Source organism: Monodelphis domestica, chromosome 1, assembly GCF_027887165.1.
Source record: "Monodelphis domestica isolate mMonDom1 chromosome 1, mMonDom1.pri, whole genome shotgun sequence".
In the NCBI taxonomy this organism is placed as follows: Eukaryota; Metazoa; Chordata; class Mammalia; order Didelphimorphia; family Didelphidae; genus Monodelphis; species Monodelphis domestica.
The window spans coordinates 199,384,357-199,399,168 of record NC_077227.1 but is presented as its reverse complement, the minus strand read 5'-3'; the positions used below and the strand labels follow the sequence as shown (position 1 = coordinate 199,399,168).

General features: G+C 37.2%; 1 long non-coding RNA gene across 2 annotated transcripts in view; it reads right to left on the bottom strand.

Annotated features, from left to right (window-relative positions):
• The window catches only part of LOC103099774 (uncharacterized), a 54,145-nt gene that overhangs the window by 22,966 nt on the left and 16,367 nt on the right, over positions 1-14,812 (bottom strand). For both annotated transcript variants that reach the window (XR_008914891.1, XR_001626584.2), the window contains exon 2: positions 12,755-12,823. This is a non-coding gene — a long non-coding RNA (uncharacterized LOC103099774). The remainder of the gene's footprint in view (positions 1-12,754; positions 12,824-14,812) is intronic.

Here is a 14,812-nt window from a genome sequence, read left to right as displayed (position 1 = left end):
AGATTCACATAGCACTTAAAAGCTTTCAAAGTGCTTTCCAATAGAGTATTTTATTTTGACTTGCATAGTAATACTGTCAGATAGACTACTTAAGTATCATTAGCCCCACTTCACTGATGAGAAAACTGAGACTCAGAAAATCTAGTCAGTTCAACCTCAAAATTCCAAATCTAGTAAATGATGAAGTCAAAATTAAAACCCAGGACTTTTGACTTCAGGTCCAGAAATTGGACTCTGTACTACTGGCATCCTTTCATTAATCTGTTCTGTAATTAAATCGTTTCATATGCCAGGGTTTTTAAAAGTTGTACCCATCTGACCCCCGGACATCCATTGCTATATCCACAGCAGCCCAGGTGAGTGTTGATTAGGCAGCAGGCCGACTTCTTGAAAATTTTTATGTAAAGGAGGGAAGATTTTGAAAGTTGGCATCACTACCATACAGATGTCTCAGATGTACCCATTCCTTGCTTCTCTGGCCTTTTCATCAGTACATCCATCAGCCTTTCATTATATGCCTGGTTGAACTACAACTTCACTAACTGCCCTTTGAGGACTGAGGGAGACTCTTTGGGGATTTCCTGCACTTGGAAAGGTTGTTTTTCCCCTTTAAATTTAAACCTCATCATACATTCAATGTACAGAAATCTGGCAGATGACCAGAGAGTCGAGGAGTAAAGCAAACAAATACTTGGGGGTTATAGTGGTAGGTTGAGATACCTTCCAATTATTTGAACAAAATTCCTGTCTGCTGCCTGCTGGGAGAGCTGGACAGAAGTTACTCAAGGAGTGACTTAGAAGTAGAAAAATAAAATTAAAGGATGAGCAATAAAAATAGAGGCCAGAGCGATCAACTAAGTGATTCAGTGGATTGAGAGCAGGGTCCAAAGACAGGTCTTGGATTCAAATCTGGCCTCAAACACTTTCTAGCTGTGTGACCCTGGGCAAGTCACTTAACCCCATTGCCTAGCCTTTACTGCTCTTCTGTCTTGAAACCAATACACAGTATTGATGCTAAGATGGAAGGTAAGGGTTTAAAAAAATAGGTTAGATACTCAAAAATATGTATTGAAGCACTTTTAATGATAAAAGACTGGTGACAAAGTAGGATGCCCATCTATGAGAAATGGCTAAACAAATTTGGCAATATTTCTTTGATTAAGAGCAACTAGGTTGTTCATTTGGTAGAGCACTGGGCATGGAATAAAGAAGATTCATCTTCGTGAGTTCAAATCCAGCCTCAGCCACTTAGTACCTGTGACCCCAGTCATCTGTAAAATGAGCTAGAGAAAGAAACAGCAAACCACTTCAGTATCTTGGCCAAGAAAATTCCAAAATAGGATCACAAAAAGAGTCAGACACAACTGAGGAGACTGAACAATATCAAATTTGCCCTAAGAAACAACAACAAAGGTTGCATCTGGATGACCCAGTGGATTGGGAGCCAGATCTGAAGTTGGATAGTCTTGTGTTCAAATCTGTCATCAGATCCTTCTTGACTGTGTGACTCTGGGTAGGCCACATAATCCCCATTACCTAACCCTTACCACTTTTCTGCCTTGTATCCAATACAGACAGAAAGTAAGGGTTTAAGAAAAAAAAAAGAACAAAATATAAATATAGATAAAGATGGAAAGAATTAAAATGATAAACAGTCAGGAAAACAATAAACACCAGTTTCAAAAATGCTAAGGACAAAAACCACAAACATAAAACATAAAAATGATACTGAGGGTTATAAATGTATAAGAAAAAAACTTGGACCCAAAAAAAGAGTTGTGAGATGATACTCCTAGATCCTGCTTCTTTGCAAAGGTGCTGATCCATAGGTGTGGGACATCAGGTTTTTCTATGTGTCAATCAGTTTTACCAAAAGAAAAATGTAATTTTCTCTTCCTTTTAAAAAATTTCTTGTTATAAGAGATGGTTCTCTTGGCCATTGGCAACGGAGAAATCTAGTCAATGTAAAAACAAAAAAACTCAATAAAAATCTATTTTTAAAAAGAAAGAGAATGGAGGCCAGGTCCCAGCAGGTCACCACTCTCCCATTTGACCATGACTATAACCATCCCATCCATTATTGCAACCCTTAAGTCATGGACCATTCAGAGAATATCTGTCCACCACAAATTATAATTTAGCTATAAAAATTCAGCCGTGCTGAGGAATTTTTCCATGAGAAACAACATGTCTCATTCTTCCAGAAGAGGGCTGAAATACTTTTTGTAGCCTTTTAAAATGTGGCTGGCTTTTATATACATTCTTACTGGAAAAGGAGACTTCAGATTCTCTAAGCATGAGGTGGATTCACTTCTGTGCTGCTTGGTTTCCCTGTCAAATAGTCTACTTTTGAGAGAACAGACGTCATTCCCAAAGGGACCCTTAGCCTCCAGGAAGCTAAAAGGTGATTTAATAACTTTCCACACATCCTATAAAGAGTTCTTGGGCAGAGGAGAAGGACCAGATCCTCTCTCCTTTGACTGAATTTTAAACAAGAGTCCAATTGGCCTAAAATGTAGCTGAGGGATTAAATTCAGACATAAGGAAGGCTATATTGATAGTGAGTCATGTAGGGAAACGAGTTCCCTTGCAATGTTATGGAATCTCTTTCTAACCTTTAGAGATTAGAGGAGCTTATTGTTAGTATGTTCTGTGTTGTTGCTTTTTTTTGTCACTTTTCATTTCTGTTTCTCTCTCTCATTCTGTCACTCCATCTCTGTCTCTGTGTCTCTCTGTTTATGTCTCTGCCTGCCTGCCTGCCTGCTTTTTTGTCTTTCTACATCTGTCTCTGTCTGTAGTCCTCAGCAGTGAGAGTGAACCCCAGATTGAAAAGTCCCTGGGAAGTCATGGTCTGGCCAGAATCAGTCATGTAGCCTAGGCATCACATAAGACCCCCAAAACCCTTCCTGTAGTTGGCTACAACTAGTTATCCTTGTTCTACCCACTGAAGCCAAACATTTCCCTGAGAATCTGAATTAGATAGTTACATATCTACCTGTGATTTATTATCCTATAGAAAACTCTGTTTAGAGTCACTGTCTCAATCTTGTAAAACATTATTATTTATTGTCTCTGCAAAAGGCTTACCTAATCCTTTTACCTTCGTCATTTACCTTATAAATTATATACCCCAACACATTAAATTTTGTCCCTACTCTAAGAGACTGTCTACATGGTTCTTAGTCAGTACCGACCCTCTTGTAATCCCAAGACACATCCTTCACACTACAGTCCTGGCAACCCACAAACAGTTTCTAGAACTGGTATCTGACATCTGTCTTCCTCTCTCGCTCTCCTAAAACTAGTCCGAGGACCCTCTAAAATTGCTTTTTATTCACTTATCTGTCACATTTTATACTGCCCAGTAAACTGGAAATCCATGTTAGGGACACTTTTCAATTTTCTCTTTTTACCCCTTACATCTATCATAGTGCTTGGCACAATAGTAAGTATTTAATAAATGTTTATTAAATTAAATTATTGAATTAGGGTTGAAAATAACTTGGAAGTCATCTGGACCTGCTCATAACTCAATAATGAGATCTTTGGTTTTAAGATAGCTTGAAAGTGCTTCCAGAGAGGGGAAGGAATTCTATGAACAGAGAAGTTTTCTTTCAGCCCTACATATAAGGTCCACACCAGGACTTCCCAAGCTATAATTAGATCCCAGCACTTAAAAGGAGAAGGATCTTTTAGAACTGGGATTTTGTTGAGGGAAACCTAGAAACCCCAGAGGAAATCACACACACGCGCGCACACACACACACATATACCTTCTTAACATCGTATTTACATTTTTCAAGGGAGAATTATTTCCCTGGATGACAGAATAATGTTGGGGCTAGAAAAGATATGTATTTATGGAATCAGATTTGACAAATGGAAGGACCTTAGCAGCCATTTGTTCCACCCCATTCACACCTGGAAAGAGTACCCAATACAATTTACCTGACAATTTTTCATTTGGCCTCCATTTATAACACTCCAAGGAAGAGAAAATCAAGAGTGTTCCTTATGTATTCTATCTCCCCCCACTAGATTATAAGGTTTTTGGGGGCAAGGACTATCTTTTTTTTAATTATTATTATATCCACATTACTTAGTGTAGTTCCTGACACATAGTAGAAACTTCATAAATGTTTATTGAATTGAAAAAACACCCTATTCCCCTGGTAGCCCATTATATTTTGGGAGAATTCCAATTATTAAGAAATTTTCCTGACCTCAAACCTATATTTCATCTTTATAACTTCTACCTTTTCCTCCTGGTTTTGCCATCTAGGGTCAAATTGAACAAGTCTAATCCCTCTTCCACTCAACAATCCTTCAAATGTTTGAACACAACTATTATTTCCCTGCTGTATCTTCTTTTCTTCAGGCTTTAGTTCCTATAACTGACCCTCCTGTGTGACAAAACTAAGGACTATTAATATTCTGGTTTTCTTCTTCTGGACATTGCATTTTATCAAAGTCCTTCTTAAACTGTGGCCCCCATAATTGAATGAAATACTCCAAATGTGGTCTGATGAGGGAAGAATACAGAGGAACAATCATTTCCTTATTCCTGGAAGTTATGCCCCAACTAAGGCAGCCCAAGATCACATTAACATTTTTGGCTGCCATATATCTCTGATGACTCATATGGAGCTTGCAGTCTACTAACGCCCCCCAGATCTTTTTTTAGAACAACTACTGCCTAACCATGGCCATCTGGTAGTTTTTAGGTAGTTTGGGGGGGGGGTGTTGTTTTTTTGCTGGAGATTCCTAAGCTGATTATATCACAGCTCCAATTAAAAAAAAAAAAACACCCAACACATAGACCATACACAGATACATAAAAGTCTTAGAGTGTTTTAGACTTTAAGCTTAATTGCACTAAAAATTTGAGACATTGTATATGTATATATGTGCTCAGATGTGTATTTATCCACATTTACATACATATATCTATATGTGTATGTATATATGTATTTTTTGGAGAGAAAGACATTAGATGACTTCTGTAGTCCCTTGTAATTCAGATACTGTGATTCTATAGTTATGATTCTATAATTGAGGATATGAAGTAATCAAGATCCTTTCATCTAGAGAAAGGGTTGGCAACCTTCTGAAAGAGTAGTATCTGCAAAGTGGGAGAGAGTAATATATATGGACATGGGTATTCTTATTCATATATATGAAAAAAGAATATTATCCTACATTATCTTTCTTCAAAAGAGTTTCAAAGAAGAATAATGGGGAATAATACTCATATAGACACATATGTATGTGTATTCCTATACAGAATGTTCCAAAAGACTTAGTGCTGTTCAAAGTCAAATACGTGCATATATATGTATATGCATATATTCTAAATTATATTATATGATATATTATAGAATATTGTATATTATATGATTCATATGATATAACAAATTTACATAAACAAATATCCATGTATTTATATGTAAAACATAAAATGCACTATTTATGTACATATATTATGTAAAATACATTTTTATATCTGTAAGGGAAAAAGAAAGAGAGGAAGAGGAGGGAAAGAAGAAGGGAGATAGAAGGGGAAGATAGAAGAAGAGATAGAAAGAGGAAAAAGTAAGGGAAAGGAAGAGAAGGAGGTGCATAGAGGGAGAAAGAGAAGGAGAAGAGGATCTCATTCACTTTAGGTCCTTATATTTACAGAATCACATTATATGAGTAAGAAGGGACCCCTCCCCAAACTATCTAGTTCATCCTGTACTTGAACAGGGACAATTCAGCCTTTGCTTTAAGAGCTCCAGTGTGCTCTCCCTCATCCACCCCCATCTATTTCACTTTTTGTCAGCCCTAGTTAGGAAATTTTTTGTCTTCATATCAAGCCAAAGCTTTCCTCTTTGGAACACTAACACAATTTTGCTCTCTGAGATCAAAAAGAGAAAATACCCTCTTCCCACAAAATAGCCCTACAGACAGTTTAAGAGAGTTCTCCTGCCCCACTCCCTCTACCCAAACCTTGTCTTTTCCAGACTAAACATCCCCAGTTCCTTAGGGTAATTAATTTTCTATCTCATTCATACAGTGAACTACTCCAAACCTTCTCTTCTTTCTTCTAGTCTCCCACAACACTCCACCCCCCCAAACTGAGAAATTCTACTCATATATAATCAAGAGAATCAAATCCATTACCTAAAAGATTTCCCTTTTCCTTTTCTCTCATCCTCATAACACACATATTCATCTATAATATCTTTCTTAATAAAGCAACCCTAACACTTGCAGAGGCCAGTATTTCTATGTGTATCCTTGATGCCATCCCCTCCTGTCTTCTCTATTATATTGACCCCATTATCACCCACCTCTCTGTCTCTCTCTCTGTCTCTCTCTCTGTCTCTCCCTCTCTCTCTCTCTCTCTCTCTCTCTCTCTCTCTCTCTCTCTCTGTCTCTTTCTCTCTGTCTTTCTTCCTTCATCTCTGCCTCTCTGTTGCTATCTGTCTGTCTCTGTCTCCCTGTCTCTGTCTTTCTCTCTGTCTGTTTCTGTCTCTTGCTCTCATTTCTCAGTCCTCATCTTTATTGACTTCTTTGTAACATTGGATATTGTGGACCACCCTTTTTTCTTGGATGCTCTTTCTTTTCTGGATTTTCTTCCTTTCCATATGTACTATTCCTTCTCCACCTCCTTTAATGGATTATCATTCACATCTCTCTCCCTAGTCATAACTGTATCCTGAAAGCTCTTCTCTGTGCCCTATATTAGATTTCTATGGTTTTCTAATCTTTCAGGAGAGCAACGTCATCTGTGTTGAATCTCAGTATAAGGAACATTCTTCTATAAAAGTTGGTCATACAAGCCTGTGCCTTCAAAAGTCTCCAACCCTCTCCCAATCAGTTTGACTGCTGGCCCTGTGTATTTTAGCCTATTCCATTTATTTCAGTATAAATCGTAACTAACATATTGAGGTCCAAGAAGGAGAAGGGAGAAGGCTGAAGTTAACTTCAAGGCAATTCATTTATGAGCACCTTTACTCGCACACTAATAATAAGCAATTAATTCTAAATGTTTTTAAATTTAAAAAACCAAGAATACTCTCTAATATGATGAGAAAACCTTCATTTTCACTCCATCTCACTTTTTCCAGATTACCTATTCCAAGTAATGAGTACTCACAGTCTGGAACCAGAATATATGAAGCCATGTTTCACAGCCTAATGTACTCCCTTAAGTTTAACTCCATGATGGGCAATATTTTTCCTTTATGCATTTTCCCTCCATTTAATAAACTTTAACACAAAAAAACATAAAATCCTCATAAGTACTAGCAAAAAACATTTCTGATAATGAGAAATTAGATTTGGGACTGTCAACTTGTACATTTTTCTATTTGACCTTTGTAAAAGGAAATTTTTTTGTTCTCTTTGAGTTTACACTTGTGAAAGCGAATTCTTTATTCCCTTTGTCCATTTTGAGTTAACACTTTGGTTAACAATAACTTAAGTACCCCTACTTAGTACCTCACCAGACTGTGAAAACAAGATTAACTATCCTTTGTCTCCTTTTGAATTGAATCAACAAAAACTTGAATGCCCTACTTAGCACTAGGTGGAGGAACTCTCTACCCTTTCAACTAATCAGCCAAGAAATGAAAATTCAAACCTCAGTCAGCCAGGAATCTGTGAACTCTTTTGATGAATATTCACCTCTCCAGAAGATGAGAAGTGGTTCCCACAAATACTTCCCCCACCCCCATCCCCCAGGCAGCACTGGACAATTTGGAAGCTGGGATTGGTCCTTGTGAAAAGGGGAAGGGATAAGAAGCCACTATAAAAGGCCCTGAATTTCTGCTAAGAATTGACTCCAAGAAGGAAGTTGGCTTCAAGAAGGAGTAAGATTCAAGAAGGAACTGGGCTTCAAGAAGAAAGACAGCTTTAAGAAGAAAGTTGACCTCAGGAGTCATCTTCAGTCATTGTCTTGATCTACCTCTTGGAGGGAACTTGGATTAGTGAATATCTGACTTTCCTTTCCTGTATTCTAGAGAGAGTTTAATTCTGACTGAAGGTCATCAAGTCCTGGCTGAGTCAGGCACTGGAGAAATATTTAGATAGATAGGCTAAATATCTTCTTTACCTTTCTATATTTCTATGCTTTCACTCTTTCCACCTCTTTTGTAAATAAAATCTATTAAAAGTCATTTCAACTTTGAGCAATGAAACCTTAAATCAGCAACTACTATATTATTTATACTTTCATATGTTTTAGTCAAACCATTAAAACTTAATTCCTACATATTTTATAGAAATAAAGATAGTACATGGAGGAAATATCATGGTACACACACACACACACACACACACACACACACACACAAAACCAAGAACCTACCAAATATGTAATAATTGATTTGGCTTCCCATTCCACACACTGTTATTCAAGTTTCTCACTTTTTTTCCTTTCAAAAAATAAATTCATTGGAATAGTACCTATTAAAATATTTATAAATATGAGATGGTTTGATAGTAAAAAAAAAACATAAGCTAGAATGTGGGTCGGAGTAAGAGGGCTAGTGGAGGAAATATTGGTAAAGCAAAGAACCTAGTTAGGAAAACTATATTCCATGTCCCATCCCTATGCGGCAATGACCAATGGACATCTGCTAAGCCAGGTTATTGGACAAGTAGATAGTTAGGCTAAAGGCTGATAGTTTTTGAAATTAAGAGGTTGCTTGATTATTGTCTTTCATACTCAAATAGGACCAAAATGCCATTACTATATCAGGGTCAATGTTCATTGTATTCAACAGTGGCTGATTAGACCAAAACAAGCTTGGAAAGTTGGGTACAAATAGACATATTATACCCAGTACTAGGGATGGAAAATGGAAAGAAGGCTGTAACCCCAGTCTGATGTCAAAATCAATAATATTTGTGAATGCCTTGAGGGGCAGCCAGAATAAAGATGTTGAGAGTATAGAATTTGGTCAAAAGGGTCCAATATGAATGGCCTAGAAAGGATCAAATAAGTAATGACATGATCAGAACAAGCCCAATTCAAAATATTAGAGCAGCAATATAGGTTTAAGAGTTTAGACTAGTTGTGTCCAAAAGAGATAAAGGCAAAAGAGGACCAGGAGCCACAAGTAAACAAATATTTGTTGTAACATGGTAGAGCAGGAAAGTATGTTAGATTTGGAATCAGAACACTTTGGGTCAAAACTTGGCTTTGATATTGGCTACTTGTGTGGCCTTGGGCACATGGCTTAAACTTTCTTCATTGGAACTCCAAAGTCTTCTCTAGCTCTAAATTTGTGACCCTTATATTCTATGATTTTGCCTAAAGTCACTTAGTTATTTTGGTCATTTGTGCCTAGATCCCAGGTCTTCAAACTTCCATTTTAGGTCATGGAGCCTTAAAATCACTTCTTTATTCCATTTCAATACAACACGGTTGCTGCAGGCCTGCCTGAAATAAGAAAATTCATTTATTGAAATAAGAACGAGTCTTTACAGGTGGATAGAACGCTAGGACTAGAGTAAGGAAGATTTGACACTAGGCACGTTACTTAACTTCTGCCTTCCTCAGTTGCTTCAACTCCAAAATGTATAATTACCATCTGCTTTTCAGAGTAGTTATGAGGATCAAATGAGAAAAATATTTGTAAAGAAATGAACACAGTGTCTGGAACATAGTTGGTGCTTAATAATACTTGGGGTCATTTTCCTCATTTTGTAACAACCACCATGTGCTAAACAAAATGGGGTTCAGTCATTTCAGTCTTGTCCAATTCTTCATGACTCCATTTGGGATTTCCTTGACAAATGGTTTGCCATTTCCTTCTCCAGTTTTTTTTTATGATGGTGGGAACTAAGGCAAATAGGGTTAAGTCATTTGGCCAGAATTAAAATAGCTATAAAGTGTCTGAGGCCATATTAAAACTCAGGCAGATGAGTCTTTCCAACCACAGACCTGGTACTCTATCCACTGAGCCATCTTGCTTACCAGGAGGATCATAAAGAAAGTCAAAAGACCCCAAAATGACTTCTAACTCAAAGTCAAATGCATGGCTGTTTTTGAAGTTTTATTATATCACTTCTCCTCAGAGGAATGTATCCTTCTTAAGGCAGGGCTTTAGGTTGGGGAATTTGGTTGACTCTGGAGAAAGGGCAAATGGAGGTTGATTACTATGAGTGTTATTTTCAATTTTTTGAAATTCTTATAACAATAAGACTTTTAAAAGCTAGTTTTGTTATTAATAAAAACTATAGCCTCAGACACTTCCCAGCTGTGTGACCCTGGGCAAGTCACTTGACCCCTATTGCCTAGTCCTTACCACTCTTCTGCCTTGGAGCCAATACACAGTATTGACTCCAAGATGGAAGGTAAGGGTTTAAAAACAAACAAACAAACAAACAAACAAACAAAAAAACTATAAACTCCCTTAAGAGCCAGGACCAACTAAGAAAGGGAGTGGAGAAAGAAAGTGGGCAACAGAAGTAAATAAACATAGAAGAAGCAGAATGGGACAGAATAGGATGACTTCTAAGGATCCTTTCAGATTTAAATCTATGATCCTACATTTAAAGGAAGGTAGATAATAGCATAGATGGCTCAGTGGATAGATCAACCAGTCTGGAGTCAAGAGAACCTGAGTTCAAATCCACCCCAGACATTTACTAGATGTATGACCTGGACATGTCATTTAACTTCTTTTTGTCTCAGTTCCTCATCTGTAAAATGGGGATGCACTAGAAAAAGAAATGGGAAACCACTCTAGTATCTTTGCTAAGAAGATCATTGAGTAAGAAACTATCGAATGACTGAACAACATGGTGGCCTCATGGATAGCTTGACTTGGTGTCAGGATAACTTGAGTCTGAATTCTGCCTTAGTCACTAACTAGCTTTGTAACCCTGGGCAAGTCACTTGACCCAATTGCCTCATTGGTAAAATGAGAATGTAACAATAAATCAAACCTATTCCACAGTGCTTTTATCTCTGAAGACTAAATGAGATAACATATATAAAATTTCTTGCAAACAATTAAGCAATATACATACATGCTAGTTATTATCCTGTGAAGAAGAATAAAAGAGTGTGTGTATATGTGTGCATGTGTGCATGTGTCTGTGTCAGTGTATGTGTGTGTTAAGGTGAAAAAAAGTTGAAAGAAAAAATGCTCTCATATATATCTATATATCGGGTGGGGGAAGACAGAGAGAATTTCTACTAGCCAGAGGAATTCAAGGTACTATCTTATCTGCTATGGAATCCAAGCTCTGGGCCTATGAACAAAATATGCAAATAGTTTTTCCAGATGTCCCTTCCCTGCCTAAGCTTGGTCCCAGCCTCACCCCCATACAGGGAGCCTGAGCCAATAATTGTCCATCTCTTTCTGGGCTCCTCACTGCCTCACTGCCTGCTTTCTGGCTACTGTCTCTCTCTTAGCACTTGTTGTCAATCCAAAAAAAAAAAAAAAGGGAAAATTGAAGTTAAATCATTCTATTTGTTTATTTGGCAACAAACTTTCACCGAAAAAATGTCCTTGGCCTTTGACAAAGCCGATTCAGAGATGCCTCCGTCTGTTTTAAATAGGCCACAAATTGTAGCACAGAAATGAGAACCCTCTGCCAGAAGCCAATTTGCTAAATAAACCTATATTAAGGGAGAGAGCCTGGGGTGATTCAAATGCATGGGTGTTTTTGAAATTTTATTATATCATTTAGCCTCAGAGGAATGTATTCCTTTTAAGGCAGGACTTTAGGTTTGGGAATTTGGTTGACTCTGGAGAAAGGTCAAGTGGAGATTCATTTCTCTGAGGGATTTTTTCAATTTTTGGAAATTCTTGTAGCAATAAGATTTTTTAACTAGTTTTGTTGTCTATAGAGACCATAAATATTGTCCAATACTATTTTAGACTCCTAGTCTAGATTTCTGAACTCTGAGATCTCTTGAAAGCAAGGAGAAAACAAGAATGGTTCCTCTCTTTTTTTAAGATGGAATATGTAGGCAAAGAGAAATGAAATAATTTTCCCAAAGATCATATAGCAAATTGGAACAGAGCTGGACTTAAGATTTAGATTTCCAAAGTAAAAAATTTAGCTATGTAGAAAGCTGTATCTTTAAGACATCATCTGGTCTGACCTCTTCATTTTTTAATAAAGGAAAACTATATCCCCAAAAAAGAGAAATGATTTGTCCAATGGTATTCTGGTGCAGTGGATAGAGTGCAGACCTGGAGTCAGGAACACTTCTCTTCCTGATTTCAAATCTGGCCTCACTTGCTCTGTGACCTTGGGCAAGCCACTTAACCCTGTTTGCCTCAGTTTCCTTATCCATAAAATGGTCTGGAGAAGGAAATGGCAAGTCACCATTATCTTTGCCATGAAGACCCCAAATGAGGTCATATAGTCAGGCACAACTGAACAACAATAACAATACATTAAGTAATAGAGTCAGGATCTGAAGGTTACCTGATTCTACTTCCACTAACCATTCTATTAAATAATGCTGCCTGAGACAGAACAGAAGAAAATTGACCCCAAGAAGGAATTCCTACCCAAGGACCAAGCAGCCAAGTCAAATTTCCCTTTGAGGAAAAAAAGAGAATATGTAAAATTCAAGCAAGTATTTGAGTAAATAATTGAACTCCAATGTCAAAGGCCATAACAAGAACAAGAGGCATCCTTAAAACCTCCAAGGAGACAAAACATAAATATTCCAAAGATGGGTTCAAATCCCACTTCTGAAATGTAATACTGTCTATGGGTCTTTTGTTGAATTACTTACATCCTTAGGTTCCAATTTCCTCAACTGTAGGCAAGTCCCTTTATATCTCTGGATGTCATTTTTTTTCATCTGTAAAAGGAGAGAATTAGTCTATTCAGAATCCAAGATCCTTTGAAGCTTTAGAACTATGATCAGATCATCCTAATGGAAAAAAATAATAAAAATACAAGAAATTATCATTAGTTGTCAAATAATAGTATAGGTAATAAATGATAAGGATTAAGCTAAGAAGATTTTACAGAAGAAACAAAATTTGAGGTGTGTCTTAAAGAGAAGTAGGATTTTAAAAAAGGAGAAACCATCACCAATCAGGTCATAACTTTAAAGCTGGAAAAAAACATAGACCAATAATCCATATATAGAAGGAAACTGAATTCCAAGAAGAGTATCAAGTGACTGGTCCAAAGTCACATAGGTATTAGGGAGGGCCTTCCAGGTAAGGAGAATGATACCAGCCAAAATATTGTGGCTGGCTTCTGACTCACCTCATTTCCTTCCCCCAAAGACATGGGGAGCACCTAGGACTCCCCTCCAAATTCTCTCTGATGTTCATATGTGCAGTTAATGTGTATGTAGTTAATGACTCCTCATAAGGTACAAAGCTTCCACTACCAGGATCCCAAAAGCCATAATCGATTTCCTTTGTTTGTGAATTGTTTTTCATACCAATTGAGCACAAAAAATCTAGACAATCAAACCCAAAGCAATTTCAGTCATTAGATCATATATACATAGTACTGGACCTATGAGTTCAACTTATATGGCATCTATAATTTTATAAATGAAGACATAGAAATATCGAGTTGTAGGGTTTCAAAGTTAAAAAGATTTTATAAGTGATCCCACCCTAGCTTCTTATTACCTTACAACATGTGAGTCACCAAGTCAGTTCACTCCTTGGGCATCAGTTTCCCTATCTGTTTAAAGTGAGGAGGTTGAACTAGATGGCCTTCAAGGTTCCATTTAACTCCAAGGCTGTGATCCTAATGTGGCCTCAAGTTTGAAAATATTACTAGAAAAAAAAAAGTTATTGGGCTTTGGAGTTTGAAGTTTAACATATAGTTTAACTACTTCATTTTTCAGAAGAGAAATCTTAGATCCAAAAATGTTAAGAAATGCCTCAAGTAACCAGAACCCAGGTCTGCTAACTCCCAGTTCAAAGCAAAACATATGGATTGTTCTCTCACTCCCATTATGAGACAAGGCCTAGAAAAGTAAAAATATTTTTGGGGAATAGGTTTGAAATATCTTTTGGAACAGATTTCTAATCTGCAGCTGCCTCCCTTGTCTTCCTAAAATTCCTTGCCAGTTCTTGTCATTTTAACCAATGTTGAATATTTATGTTCAATAGGGACTTTGAGGTCATTTATAAATGTAGGAATATAAGATAAGGATAGACTGATTTCAAGGATTAATTAAAAGAAGGGGATTTTGATACAAGCCCTGGGAGAGGATTCTGGGAAGGAGAAAGGAATTGTGAGAGTTTGAACTGAAAATAATTGAACTTACTTCCTTCTTGGATTTCCTCTGAGTTGGAAGTAGATTGGACTCTCTGCCTGAATTTCCACCAAGTTGAAGTGTTTTGGTCTGAGAGATTTTCCCAAGATAGTTAACATTTTGTGGAGAAATTTTGGAATTCTTGGTAGAGAATTTATTTGGAGGAAACCATTTTTTTCCCAGAGTCCAGAGATCATCTACCAGTGGTCCATATACCAAGAAATCCACTCCGGCTAAGGTAATCCAAAGATTTTCATCAATTACTTTGGGTTACTTAGTGCAACCAAACTCAGGCTTTCCCTTTCTTTTGCTAATCACTAGTGGGAAGATTAGGACCTAGTCAGGTAGCTTGGGGGAGGGTTTTAGGTAGAATAGGGAGGAGTAAGCAGGGCCCAGAGAAGAAACAGAAGGCTCTCCTTTCTCTGGAGACTTAGAAGTTGGGTGGAGTTAGTTTTAAGAGTGTTAGGTTCTATCCATGTTTCCCTTATTCTCTGTATAAAATAAACTCTGTTTTTTAGAAGCTAAGGGTTTTGTGCTTTACTGGCCTTGGGAGTTCCTAGG